This window comes from Panulirus ornatus, chromosome 21 (genome assembly GCF_036320965.1).
Source record: "Panulirus ornatus isolate Po-2019 chromosome 21, ASM3632096v1, whole genome shotgun sequence".
NCBI lineage: Eukaryota > Metazoa > Arthropoda > Malacostraca > Decapoda > Palinuridae > Panulirus > Panulirus ornatus.
Window position 1 is genome coordinate 12640413 of NC_092244.1, and position 15969 is coordinate 12656381.

Consider the following 15969-nt stretch of genomic DNA (forward strand, 5'->3'; position numbering starts at 1 on the left):
GTGATATATATCACACTGAATGTGATCTATATAATAGTGAAAGTGATCCATATTGCAGTGCAGTCTATCTACATTATAGTGAAAGCTATCTATGGTGCTGTGCATTTGATCTGTATTATAGTGCAAGTGGTTAATATTATAGCTGAAGTGGTCTATATTAAACAAAAGCTATAGATCACTGAATGTGATCTATATAATAGTGAAAGTGATCTATATTGCAGTGCAGTCTATCTACATTATAGTGAAAGCTATCTATAGTACTGTGCATGTGATCTGTATTATAGTGCAAGTGGTTAATATTATAGCTGAAGTGGCCTATATTAAACAAAAGCTATAGATCTGAATGTGATCTATATAATAGTGAAAGTGATCTATATTGCAGTGCAGTCTCTCTACATTGTCGTGAAAGCTATCTATAGTACTGTGCATGTGATCTGTATTGTAGTGCAAGTGGTTGATATTATAGCTGAAGTGGCCTATATTAAACAACATATATACATATGCACAGAATATTAGCAGTTTCAGGCGATACGAAAATATAACAACCCATAGATATAAAACTCAAGTGTATATCATTTTTCTCGGTGAACCTGCCAGACCGAAATAGAAAATGGTAGATATACGAGTGTTATATAACCTTCCTATAGTGAAGTGGTCAACCTGTTCTCCTACACTTTGGATATAGCAGCTGCCTCCTCCTCCTCACTCCCTCACCACCTCCACCCTCACCACTGCCACAGCCACGCCATCAGAGGGTGAGTACTGTCATTCACTGTTTTACTCGCGTGTCACTCACCAAATTGTGAGTCATGGATGAGTTCAGACCTGAAAGTGATGGAGAAAGTGTGTATGGTGTGAAAAGGAAGGTTAAAAAGATTTGCAACAGTATTTAGAATTAGGGTGTGTGTGTGTGTGTATGTTGTGTCCAATAACACACACACATGAGGGTAAAAATATGTTTCACGTCTGCAAGATTAAGAGACTGGGCAATATGGGTGCATAACTCTCTCTCTGTGACACACAAATTGTTATCATACGCAAGCGTATAAAGCAAACACATGTACATGCATGCACAAACCAGTGAACACACGCAAAGATACACACACACACACACACACACACACACACACACATTGTTATTATTATTATTATCATTATTATTATTATTATTATTATTATTATCATTATTATTATTATTATAATACTCGATCGCAAATTCCCGCGTCAGCGAGGTAGCGCCAAGAAACAGACGAAGAAAGACCCATCTACTCATATACACACATATATACATAAACGCCCATACATGTACATATACATGCATATGCATGTCAGCATATATACATATACTTACGCATACACAGCCATATACATAGATACACAAGTGCATGTTCTTACTTGCCTTCATCCATCCCATGTTCTACCCCGCTCCAAAAGAAACAGCATCACCACCCCGTGGCTCAGCGAGGTATTGCCAGGAAAACACAAAAACGGCCACATTCTTTCACACTCAGTTTCTAGCTGTCATGCGTAATGCATCGAAACCACAACTTCCTATCTACATCCAGGCCCCACAGACCTTTCTGTGGTTTACCCCAGACGTTTCACATGCTCTGGTTCAGTCTATTGATAGCACGTTTACCCCAGTATACCACAACGTTCCAATTCACTCTGTTCCTTGCACGCCTATCACCCTCTTGCATGTTCAGGCCCCGATCGCTCAAATCTTTTTTACTCCATCCTTCCACCTCCAATTTGGTCTCCCGCTTCTCCTTGTTCCCTACACCTCTGACACATGTATCCTCTTTGTCAACCTTTCCTCACTCATTCTTTCCATATGTCCAAACCATTTCAACATAACCTCTTATGCTCTTTCAACCACACACCTATCGTACCCTTTCATTACCTACTCGATCAAACCATCTCACACCACATATTGTCCTCAAACATTTTATTTCCAACACATCCACCCTTCTCCGTACAACCCTATCTATAGCCCATGCCTTGCATCCTTATGATATTGTTGGAACTACTATTCCATCGAACATACCCATTTTCGCACTCCGAGATAACGTTCTCTCTTTTTTCACACATTCCTCATCGCTCCCAGAACTTTCGCCCCTCCCCCACCCTATGACTCACTTCCACTTCCATGGTTCCATTCGCTGATGAGTCCACTCTCAGATATCTAAATCACTTCACTTCCTCCCTGGCTCTCTCACTTCGCACACCACTCTGACCAAAACATCCTACATATGCCACTCTATCATCAAACACATTCAACAAACCTTCAAAGTACTCATTCCATTTCCTTATCACTTCATCACTACCTGTTAACACTTACCCCCTTGCGCTCCTTTCACCGATGTTCCCATTTGTTTTCTTGTCTTACGCACATTATTTACCTCCTTCCAAAACATCTTTTTATCCTCCCTAAAGTTTAATGATACTCTCCCGCCCCTACTCTTATTTGCCCTCTTTTTCCACTCTTGCACAGTCCTCTTGACCTCCTGCCGCTTTCCCTTGTACATCTCCCGGTCATTTGCACTCCTTCCTTGTAAGTGTCGTCCAGACGCCTCTCTTTTCTCTTCCACTAACATCTTTACTTCTTCATCTCACTACTCACTACCATTTCTGATCTGCCCACCTCCCACGTTTCTCATACCACTTGCATCTCTTGGACATGCCATCACTGCTTCCCTAAATACATCCCATTCCTCACTCACTCCCCTCACGTCATTTGCTCTCACCTTTTGCCATTCTACATTCAGTCTCTCTTGGTACTTCCTCATACAAGTCTCCTTTCCAAGCTCACTTACCCTCACCACTCTCTTCTCCCCAGCATTCTCTCTTATTTTTTGAAAACCTCTGCAAATCAGACATACAACCAGCTGCCCCTTTCAGCATTGCATCCAAAAGTCTCACGTTTACATGCCTGTCAATTAGCACGTAATCTGATAATGCACTTTGACCATCTCTCCTACTCACATGCATACACTTGTGTATATCTCTCATTTTAAACCACGTATTTCCAGTCACCGGTCTTTTTTCAGCTCTTCACCATTTCCATTCTCAACATTGAATACCTCATGTACACCAATTATACCCTCAATTGCCACGTTACTCACCTTTGCATTTAAATCACCCATCAGTAATACCCAGTCTCGTGCACCAGAACTGCTGACACACTCACTTAGCTGCTCCCAAAACACCTCTCTCTCAAGATCTTTCTTCTCATGACCAGGTGCATAAGCAGCAGTATTCACCCATCTGTCTCCATCCACTTTCTGTTTTATCCACATCAGTCTGGAATTTACTTCCTTACACTCTCTCTCACACACTCCCACAATTCCTGCTTTAGGAGAAGTGCTACCCCTTCCTTAGCTCTTGTCCTCTCACTAACCCTACACTTTACTCCCAAGACTTTTCGTAACCAGTCTTTCCCTTTAGCCTTGAGCTTCGTTTCACTGAGAGCCAGAACATCCAGGTTACTTTCCTCAAACGTACTTTTTTTCTCATCTTTGGTTACATCCAAACACATTCAGACATCCCAATCTGACCCAAAGAATCTCGTTATAAAATTCTAGTTTACTCACTACTTCTAATAAACATTACTGTCAACATGAAGGTCTAATTACTTCTGTTAATATATAAGACGACTACCCCAGGGTAAAGTAGGTAATTAATTCAAACAGGTTAACATGGGAAAATTTACTCGTTTAGGTAAAGATTGCTTGTCGAAGAAGCCTTTGAAGAGTTTGGGTGAAGGACAAGCTACGCGTTGGAGACAAACATCAAATATTTTTTTTTTTTTTCCATTCGCTCTGGACATTGAAAATCAACCTTAGTAAAAATGAGAAAAACTAGGTAGATTGATTTGATAGATTTTGTCGCTTTTGAACTGCTCAAAATGTCTAGCTAAATAACATTCTTCCTTTCTTTCAACGCGCTAATACTGATATATGGCAACATCTCATCCTGGTACGATCTCTCTTCTTTCTGTCTCTCACATTTAGCTTACAACCACCTATTCTCCCTTCACCAATAAGCTTATCACATCAGCCTGCGCACTGCTAAATTATACTAAGGTAAAATCCTCCATAAATAATGTAATTGAGTTGCCAGTAACTGTCTGACGGCTTGGAACTCCCGTGATTTACGACAGAGAAAAATAGAATCGTAGTCCAACCTTTTAGCTAATTGGTTGGCTTTTACTTGGTAAATAGGAGTCAAATGATTTAGTCTCAGCAAACTTTGTGGCCCCCCCCCCATTAACTTACTGGATAGATGCTTGACTGAGCATCACTTGTCTCAACAAAGTTTTCTGGCATACGTTGATAACTTCAATGGCATTATTGCACCTCGAGTTGTCAGTCGTGTCAATATTGAGGACGCTGGTGATTGCCATAACATAACTATTGGCTGCTACTTTCACCACAGTCATGTGATTGGCAGGTTGTTGTGGAATTCTTGTTGTTGTTGTTGTTGTTGCGATTGTATTTATCGTCGTCTGGACACAAGAAATGTGGAATTGCCTCGTTCAAACCATGAGTAAGGTGTGCTGCCATCTGGTGGCTGGCTGGGGAGGTGATAACTGGCAGGGGAGGTAAGTCGTTAGCAAGAATTGTGGGTTAGGTTACCTCACGCCCCACAACGGTCCCCATGGCTGGGGTGTGGGAGATAGATTGATATAGATTGCCCATAGCAGGTGTCCGGACGTGATGGATAGAGATAGATTTGCTATAATGTCCAGGTTCAGAGATATAAATTTGCTATAATGTCCCGCCGTGATAGATAGGGATAGATATTCTATAGTTTCCGTCAGCTTCCGTTTCTTACGCGTCTCTCACAAGATTAAGTCGTCTTCCAAAGAAACTAGTTAAACCAACCAATTGCACATCGACCAGTTAAAGAAACTTGATTAAACCACCCATTTACCCCGACCAGTTAAACCATCCACTTAAAGAAAACGGATAAATCAATTAGTCACACTTACTAGTAAACCAACTAGTTACAATGACAAGCCAAACAACCCAGTTAGACCAACGTGTTCAAGGAAACCTAACAGTCAAACCAACCAGTTAAACCAATCAGCCAGACCAACCAGTTACACCCTCCAGTCATACCACCCAGTTAAATCAACTAGAAATCTAGAGACTATATTCAAACTTAATACAATATTCATTTTAATGAAATAGAGTGAAACAGGTGCAAGATGAATATTGCCCCTTAGATTATGGATTTATTTCTAATGCACATTCTAAATCAATGGAACTGCCCGGAGAAGTAATGTTTGTACTACTGTAATGCCAGCCAATGCTGAAGAGTAATTAGTATTTCTGTGATGATAACGTACCATATGTAATTACCTATTTGTACAGTACGAGGAGAGAGTTGTACCCTCGTGTTGCCCGAACTCTTTGCCTGGTTTATATGTACTTTGTCTTTACTATTGTGTTTACACACACACACACACACACACATCAGCTTAAGCCAGGTGCTTGTATGTGTGTGTGTGTGTGTGTGTGTGTGTGTTTTCAGGATGATTTATATACACTATAGCGATATGTATACCAAACTGTATGGAAAGAATGAAACATTCTTTAAAATCATTTCAGCAAATTGTGGAATTATCAGCTCCCTCTCCTCAAACCTATAACTCCATGCCCATCCTCCTCCACCCGTACGTTTAGCTGGCGTAGCCATTGATTGGTTAGACACCCTACCCTATGGATAGGGTTAGGACCTCTTGTAAGGGGCTTGGGATACAATTGGGATATCTCAATGGGGTATACAAAATCTTGTTAAGTTTAATGCCTCCAAGACCCATTTTCTACTTATCTCTCTATCTGAAACTCCTCTCAACTCTCGTCTCTTCTTTGACGGTTCTGCAATTCCACCTCTTGGCTCAATGAACACACTTGGTATTACTGTAGAATCCACTCTTTCTTAGATACCCACATTGCGAGAATAGCTAAGCCTTCCTCTAAAGAAACAAGGTGTCCTGTTTAGATGTCCAAACTTTTGAACAGTTGCTCCGTTTATACAAGGGATTGATTCGTCCTTGTATGGAGTACTGCTCCCACATTTGGGGTGGTTCTAGCTCTGTATCCTTACCTGACAGAGTTGAGTCGAAAGCGGTCTGATTTATAAGCGGTGCCAGGCTACCTTCCAAACTTGAACCCCTTGCCCTACTCCGCAATGTTGGTTCACTTTCCCTCTTCTGTAGGTATTACTTTGGTTTTTGCTGTCGGGAGCTGGCTGCTGGTGTGCCCTCACTGCTAGCTAGACCACGCAATACTCGTCGCGCTGCTGTGTCACATGATTATTGTGTGGCCATCGGCAACTCAAGAGTAGGCCGTTTTGATACCTGCTTCTTTCCCTACACGTCGAAGATTTGGAACTCTCTACCTTCTCATTTTTTCCCCAGTAACTATGACATACCACCTTTCAGAAGACAGAGTCTTTCACTCTCAGAAATTCTTAAATACTTTTCCTTGTATTTTCTTTTTCCGTTTCTTAATGGTCTCTATATTTCAATTAAGGTCTGGCCTTAATGCGGACTTCTGTCCGTGACTGGAGCCTTCCACATAAAGAAATGCTCTCTCATGTTATTCCATATAGTTATAAGACAAGCTTTGGAACTTAGGCCATCCTTCATCCTTCCTTCTATCCTTCATCCTGCTTTCTGTCCATCCTTCCTTCTATCCTTCATGCTTCCTTCTATCCTTCATCCTTCTTTCTGTCCTTCATGATTCCTTCTATCTCATCATTCCTTCTATCCTTCATCCTCCCTTCTGTCCTTCATCCATCATTTTGTCCATCCTTCCTTCTATCATTCATCCTTCCTTCTGTCTTTCATCCTTTCTTCTGTCCTTCATCCCTCTGCTAGAGCCAAGTTGGAAAGAAACTTTTGAACTTAAACTATCATTTTTCCATCTTTTTACCTTAGCCTAGTATAAACTGTTCATCCATCTTTCTACCTTAGCCTAGTTCCATCTTTCTACCTTAACCTGGTTCCATCTTTCTACCTAAGCCTAGTAAACTATTCTTATTCCATCTTTCTACCTTAGCCTGGCATTGTGAGGTATGTGGAATACCCTCACATTATTTTCATCCAGTCCTAGTAGAACGGGCGGCGGTGGCTGTAAATCACAGGATGAGAGAGAGAGGGAGAGAGAGAGAGAGAGAGAGAGAGAGAGAGAGAGAGAGAGAGAGAGAGTGAGTTTCATATCCGGTGCTGCAGGTAAGACTGCTATATAGCAACTTCTGGTGTCGCTACCACCACCACCACCACACCGCCGCCGCCGCCGCTGCTGCAGTTTCATTAGTACTGGGAGGAAAAAAAGAAGAAAACGGCGGATATTAAGGGTAGAAGGTATTGATGACTCGATCATGGCAGGAAGGCGTGTTGAGAGATGTTCCAGTGTTGGTGTGGCGTGGTGTGTGATGATCCCCTCTTTTACCACCAGGAGAGATAGATAGAGACATAGAGATAGATAGACAGATAGATAGATAGATACATAGAGAGAGAGAGAGAGAGAGAGAGAGAGAGAGAGAGAGGCATGGACGTCCACCACACACACACACACATCTCACCGTCTTGGAATACGAGCGACGCCGAAGCATCTTGAAGCTAAGAAAGACCGTTGGTGTTGGTTCCTGAGTTTGACCATCTCACAAGGAAGATGATACACACCTTGGAATTTCCTTTGATAGTTCGTTGGCAAACGTATAGTTCTTAAGTTCGATTAAAGTTCCTTAAGTGACATAAAGTTCCTTAGCTGACATAAAGTTCCTTAGCTGACATAAAGTTCCTTAGCTGACATAAAGTACCTTAGCTAACATAAAGTTTCTTAACTGACGTAGTAAAGTTCCTTAGCTGATATGAACTTCCTTACCTGACCTAAACCTCAGATATAAACACTGTTAGATTATAGGAATTTTGGACGGACAAACAATAAGGATAGAATGTAGATTTATTTATTTAGAAAAGTCTATGGACGTAATGAAAGAGGAGCTACGCATTAAAGAAAATCAGACACGTTTCCAGTTATAGAGAAAATGGGATAACGAGAACTTTGAAGTTTTATGGGTCCTGGGTTTTTGTTGTGGATGATTCTTCGTTAGAATCATCACCGAAAGATGGACCTTTTTTCTGCTCGTTGACCTCATTGAACGCAAGGCCATTCAGCTGCTTAATTCAAGTGAGATAAAATGTGAAGTAAAGATATTTGTGCAGCACCTCTGGTTGGAAATGGCACGTCTAAGGAGCATGGGTATGATGGATATATATTTTTTTTTTTTTTTCTGACTTCTCATCATCTGACTTTTATATCTTTCTTGTATCTCCCCTGATGGTATGATTATTGCACGAAAGTGCACTTGGGAACTTTATCGTGTTTCATTTCCCCGTGGACTCATCGGAATATATACATAGCAGAGAATTTAAAAAAAGTTGTACGATAGTAGAGAGTGTTCAAGGGATTGGGTCCCACGAGTGTATAACCCCCTCCTAGTGCAGTACAAATAGATGATGATTACAAATGAGGTATAAACATTTTGTCTCTGTCGTGACACAACACCTCTCTCTCTCTCTCTCTCTCTCTCTCTCTCTCTCTCTCTCTCTCTCTCTCTCTCTCTCTCTCTCTCTCTCTCATATCTACGAGAGATAGGGTAAGCAAGACCACACTCTAGGCTCCTTGCGAATCCTCTCCTTGTACGTGATCATATATCATAAAGACATGGGGAAGACTGGAGGGTTTCTCGTGGCTTTGTAAAGAGGGTGGAAACCCCTGTGTCTCCCCACTGTAAGGTCCCATCGGGGAAACAAGACTGACACAGTGGAAGTAATTTCGTCTATTTTTTTTTTTCCGTCTAACTTTATGTATAATTTTCAATATTCGTGTAGGTTACGTTTGGCTATGTTGGGCTGGGTTGGAGTTAGTGTTTGTTAGGTCTGTTTAAGTTAGGTAAGGGTGATCTAGGTTAGGTAAGGATGAGCTAGGTTAGGTAAGGTAAGGGTAAGCTAGGTTAGGTTAGGTTAGGTAGGCCAGGTACTGCGTGACGGGATCATTAAAGCTGAGGTACTTAAGATGGGGTAATGAGGAGCCTTAATTACGGCTGGTGTAGTCAACTACCCATCCAGTGAAGTAACCACAGATAAGCCTATACAACAGAGCCACAAGCACAGGAACTCGACAGACTTAATGGTTGAAGAACTACTATGAGAGTGAGTGATTAAAACGTTACGTTCTTTGCTGTTTACTGTTAATGAAATGTGAGGGTTACGTTGGGAGACGTTTGTTAGGTTAGTAAGAATGGAGATGGGAGACGTCTGTCAGTAAGAATGGAGATGGGAGACGTTTGTTTGCAAGAATGGAAATGGGAGACGTTTGTTAGTAAGACTAGAGATGATAAATTCGGAACCTATGTTTATGATACTGAAATGTTGCACAGAGCATTGATACACCTCACTGGAAATCTTGAATCATCGAATTATTACAGTTAGTGGTAATCGTAGTACTCAACCCTCTTCTGATATTTCTATCCATGATGTAAACAATGTTTGGGTTTCCACCGTTCAGGGGGAAGAAAGACGAAGGATGTAGCCTCCCGTGTTCCTCCTCTTCGCGTGTAGGAGCGGCCGCTTCCATACATTGTTGACAAACACAGACGTCGATTCCCTCAAGGAGCCACTTCACCGAGGAGAGAGAGAGAGAGAGAGAGAGAGAGAGAGAGAGAGAGAGAGAGAGAGAGAGAGAGAGACTCCCGCGAGGCCTCTCCAGGAAAGTCTGCTGTGCCTCGAGGAAACACTCGCTGGTGGGTGTGGGTGGGCGTTTATTGACGTGGTGTGTCTGGTCCATGTAGACAGACAACCGATGATGTCGAGTGGCCGCCAGACAAGGTCTTCCCTCGACTTCCTCCTTTGAAGCACACACTCCTGGTCAACTGCTTCCTTGAGGGGACTTTTTCGATTGGTTTCCCAGTCCTTGTTTGGATTGGATTGGATGGTTCTTAGTCCTTGTTTGGATTGGATCGGATGGTTCCCAGTCCTTGTTTGGATTGAATTGGATGGTTTCCCAGTCCTTGTTTGGATTGGATGGTTCTTAGTCCTTGTTTGGATTGGATTGAATGGTTCCCAGTCCTTGTATAGATTGAATTGGATGGTTCCCAGTCCTTGTATAGATTAGGATAGTATTGGATTGGATGGTTCTTAGTCCATGTATATGTTGGGGTAGCATTGGAGTGGATGGTTTCCAGTCTCTGTACGGATTGGATATTGGGTTTGATAGTTTCCAGCCTTTGTATATGGATTGGGAGTTGGCTTGGATTGTTGCCAGTCCTCGTCTTGAAGGAAGTGGAGGTGGGGAGGGTATAAGGACGAACGGCAGATCATAATCGGTGATGAAGATCAACTGGCGTTCAATAATCTCAGACCTTACTACTGATGGCGACCTTCAGGAAACTTCATGAGGTCTTGGTACGGTCTGGTGGAACACTTCAGAGGAAGGGGGGGGGGGGGGGGGGGGGGGCGTGGCCCTGGATGCTTAAAATCTATTGGAATATAATCCCCGAATACAAGATCAGGTGGAGGTCTTGGACGGTCCTCATACCGAGTCCTCTAGGTTGACTGGTGCACAGGATGGGTCGGTCTAACTTTTAAACTAAGCTTGCTTCTGTATCGGAGTGTATGACACACAGTTTGGCCAACACTGAGGTGTAAGTAGGTGTTGGAAATATGGTGGTGTTTTCTAATATATGCTGTGTATAGGATGATGAACATTTCCCCATCCATTTACTTAATGACAGTTCTAATGCTTGCCTGCTGACAGCTCGTCTCCATTATTCTCCTAAGTTGGGAATCTGGCGAAAGATTAGGAATGTTAATTCACAAGTTCCTTTCGCACTTAGATTCCGCCAGATAGCATTCAAAACAAGACCTTACCCTGTGTCTTATCCTCATTACTCTACATTTACTCGGGCCGAGTCTCATGAACCAAGCATCAGACCGGCTTTGGAATTTGTTTATGTTCCCTTGTAAGTTGATGCAATCTTCATCATTCTCAAAGTCCTCGGCATCATCCGTAAACATACCCAGGTATTACGAGTCCCGTCCAGCCCGCCGCTAGTGACCCAGCGCATTTTGAGAAGGCAGGGTTGTCTGACCCACTTTAGCTCGTGCACCACGACCATGAAAGTCCGTGCACTCTGCTTCCGTATGGAGCGCAGCCCAGAAGCTATAAGAAGTCCGAAAAAAAAAACGGATGCCCGATTTAAGCTATGTATATATACATATATATATATATATATATATATATATATATATATATATATATATATATATATATATATATATGTATCGGTGGTTCCCAATCTTTTTCACTCCATTCCAACCCTTGATTTATGCTGCTGTTTGTATAAGATCAGGACAGGTTTCCAATGCCTTGTGTATTGACCTTGGAAATAATGACCAGTGCATTGATCAGACAAGTTAAAGCCATTCCACTCTGATCAAGAGAAATGTCGTTAAATCTTTTCTCACTCAGCACACACAAAAAAAGAGACAACATTGTAATATCATTCATGGTGAACGTCTGTGTAAGCTAGATAACTTTGTCGGAGGCAAAATTCGCAAACAGGATAATGTATCTTGACCATGAAGTAAAACATTATGACGGACGAGGTGCTGGACCCAATTACTGGAAACCAAAAGCAAGTGATTGGGAACAACAACATATCCTCCTCCCATATATATATAGTACAGTTTATATATGGTACACCAGGAGTCCTTTTTATCTTCGAAGAGGCCCTTGCATCGCTCAGGAAGCCGGCCACGTCCACTGATAGGGACCCTGGGGTCGTATAAAGTGTAGTAATGTGTGTGTGTGTGTGCAGAGATTGCACGACAGTTGAATATAAGTCCTCGCTGTCTGCCTTGTGATCGTAACGCCGTGGGCATGAAGAGACATGGGATAAGTGGACATGGTGTTCGCATCTGTACACCCTCCACATACCATGGTGTTTTCCGTAGACAAATGAAACGAGAGAATATTTACCTGGCGAACGACTTGCCCAGAGCACACTCCCAGCCGACCGCGCTTGTAACACACACACACACACACACACACACACACACACACACACACAACGTCCGGCAGTAAACATATGAAAGCCATAAACCCGAACAGATTTATCGTATATAGCTTCTCCTACCATCCATCATATATAAATATTTACGGATATTTTCGGCCGGGTTTATAGACGCTATTGCGTCACCGGATGTTGGCGTATTTCATGGCGTCCGTGTCATGCATTACGTAGCTATGTGCATGATAGCTCTCTCTCTCTCTGTGCACAGAGCCCACCCACAGTGGACGCCCAGTATCAGCGCTGTATCGAGACCTTCCCTACGTCAACTGGGCGAGGGCCGTAAACACATATGGTCGGTCATTCTCGCTGGGGTGATGGCATAATTCATCAGGTATAAACACTCTTGTCTTCACGCCACTGGAATTAATTTATTTTTTATGACGGCTATGAAGGGGATTAATGCGAAGCTGTATACACAGAGCACGTCAGAGAACTGCGAGTTATTGAAGAATGTGAAGGGTTTGATATTTTGATGTTTCCCCCTGAACGGGAGACCCTGTTATGAAGGGAAGGAACTCCAGGGAGGAAGCTATGGGTAGTTAAACCTTAAGAGTTGACGATAGATAGATTGGTGATATGTAGATAGATCGGCGGAGAGTAGGGGATAGGTAGATGAAGCTTACAGAGAGTTGATGATAGGTAGATAGGTCTACGCAGAGTAGGTGGTAGGTAGTTGAAGCTTACAGAGAGTTGATGATAGGTAGATAGATCTACGGAGAGTAGTTTATAGGTAGTTGAAACTTACAGAGAGTTGATGATAAGTAGATAGATCTCTTGAGAGTAGATGATAGGTAGATGAAGCTTACAGAGAGTTGATGATAGATAGATCTACTGACAGTAGGTGATAGGTAGATAAATCTACAGATAGGTGACGTGTAGATAGATCTGGAGTTGACGACAGGTAGATACATCTACAGAGTGAGATCATTTTCAATATATTCCTGTACGTTGATCTTGTTCAGGGCGGACCGAACCTAACCTAACTCAGGGGAAGTGAAATGGGTAAAACGGGTGGTAAGAATCTCTCTCTCTCTCTCTCTCTCTCTCTCTCTCTCTCTCTCTCTCTCTCTCTCTCTCTCTCTCTCTCTCGTGAGCGTTATTTAACCGTTTGTGAATCACTTTAAAAAAAAAAAAAGCTACGCGTGTGTGTGTTCATTCGGCTATGCATAACATTAACATGTAACTGAAATTAATTAGTTTGTTGGCGTAATTAAATGGCATACTGAATGACTTCACCTCGATCTGAAATATAGACCAGCAGGATGTGCGCGGAAAATGATATAAAAAAAAGATTGAAATTAAAAAAAATGAAAATTTAAATTGAAAATTTAAAAATCAAAAAATTAGAAATTGAAAAATTGAAAAATTAAGAGAAAATCATAAGTAAACAACGAATTACACCCGACCGTCCCCCCCCCCCACCCCCACACACACACTTACACACACACACACACACACACACATACACACACACACATTGTAGGATTAGTACCCGCTGGTGCCGGCAGGTGGCAGCTCTTCCACCGGCATCACTAGCATTTCCCATTTGAGTTTTTCTTTCCTGTGGTGTTTAGCCTAGGTCAGTAGTGTGAGGTAGCAGGAGTGGAGGTGTGGGTGGAGCTGTTGACTGGACCAAAAACCTGAGAAGCTGAAATGGGTTTATCTCGTGCAGTAGTCGTTGTAAGTTTTCTACCAAATTTATTCTCGTCCGATATTTGATTTTTTTCTACCAAGTTCATTTCTCTCAGTCCCGTGTATAATGACCGGGCTTGTTATGGGATATTTCCCCGGTGAGGAATATTTATCCCAGTATCATTTTTATCCCAGTATGTTATTTTTATCCCAGTATGTTATATTTATCCCAGTATGTCATATTCATCCCAGTATGTCATTTATCTCAGTATGTTATATTCGTCCCAGTATATTATATTTATCCCAGTATGTCATATTCATCCCAGTATGTCATATTCATCCCAGTATGTCACATTCATCCCAGTATGTCACATTCATCCCAGTATGTCATATTCATCCCAGTATGTCATATTCATTCTAGTATGTTATAGTCATCCCAGTATGTCATATTCATCCCAGTATGTCACATTCATCCCAGTATGTCATATTCATCCCAGTATATCATATCCCAGTATGTCATATTCATCCCAGTATGCAATCTATCCCAGCATGGAATATATCCCGATATAAGATATTTTTCCGTTGTAAGGAATATTTTTCCTTGTATGTGGTATTTTCCCGGTGTAGAATTCGGCAGAGGAATATCCTTCTGATAGAGAATATTTCCCTGGTATAGAAGTTTTATTTCCCCGATATGTTATGAACCAGAACGGAATTTTGAGTTGCCGCAAAGCAAAAAAAAAGTGAAAATTATTCGGCCACTGAACGTACGGCCAGCGGGCGTGCGGGCGGTACGACGCGAGTTGATGCACTGGGAGCCTGGAGGGTATATTACCACTCAGGAGCGTGCGTGCGGGTCGCTAGGGTTGCCACATGCACTCAGGATCTGCGATTATACATATCCCTCACGTACCCTCCAGTGGGAGTGGGAGGCGGACGTGATGTGATTCTGTATTTCTATGGATATCACCTCCGGCCGACACAGTTAGCTGGTGCTTAGAAATATAGTGTGAATATATATATATATATATATATATATATATATATATATATATATATATATATATATATATATATATATATATATATATATATATGATGTTTCTTGACGTGCTTGCTTTAACGTGGTAGCGTCAAGAACAAATGAAAAACGGCCTCATTTGCATACATCCACTTCGTGGCTGTCACTTAAGATGGAAAGTAGTCCGTACTCATTATCAGCCATAGCGAAGCACCACAGACCACTTTTTATGCCTTGGTTAAACGTTTACCATTGGAACCACGTCGCCCCCCCCCCCCTATACTACGCAGATCTTTTATCCCACGCACGTCTCTCACCCTGCTGAATGTTCAACCCCTGATAACTTAGAGTCTCCTTCACCCTTTCCTTCCAGCCTCATCTATGTCTTCCTCTCACTTTCTCACCTTCCACATCTGACACACATCGATCCTCTGTGTAATGGTCTTCGTTCATACTTTCCATATGCCCGAACCATTCCATAGAGTGCTTTGTGAACATATAGAATCAGTGTGCTTTATATTGCAGCCTGTGGTGACAGGTCACTGAATAATTCTACATGTAGGGCACCTCTGTACAGTGAATGTATCTATATAGTGTATATGTCTGTACGCCACCGACCTCCTGTATACGGTATCTTTTGTATCTTACTATCTATTTATCTTATCCATATGTTGTTTATCTATATATACACAACGAACATTTTGTTTTCTCTTTTGCATTATTTTATTTTTTTTTTAATGCTTGCTTGCCATTTCCTGCGTAACGAAGTAGCGTCAGGAACAGATAAAGAATGGCCTCATTAGTTCACATTTACTCCCCTTCTGTCATGTATAATGTACCGAAAAGCAGTTATATTGTACATACATATTTTCTCTTTACTTTCAGTGCATATAACTATTTGTATTTACCTGTAGAGCTACCTGCTATCTCTGGACATATCAAAATAATTGATTTGTTATATATATATAGTGCATATGCCCGAGTACTTTCATAAAACATAATACCCCCCAACAGCCAGGATTCGAACCCAGGACCTTTTGCGTTCCCGTCTACCACACACACACACACACACACACACACACACACACACACACACACACACACACACACTCACATATATATATATATATATATATATATATATATATATATATATATATATATAT

The 15969-nt window shown here is 41.7% G+C and overlaps 1 protein-coding gene across 1 annotated transcript in view; it reads left to right on the forward strand.

Annotated features, from left to right (window-relative positions):
- Positions 1 to 15969, forward strand: part of Zmynd8 (Zinc finger MYND-type containing 8) — a 427013-nt gene continuing 411044 nt past the window's right edge. Inside the window, exon 1 of the mRNA XM_071675758.1 lies at positions 1 to 755. The gene's annotated coding sequence lies outside the window, so the exon portion shown is untranslated. The remainder of the gene's footprint in view (positions 756 to 15969) is intronic.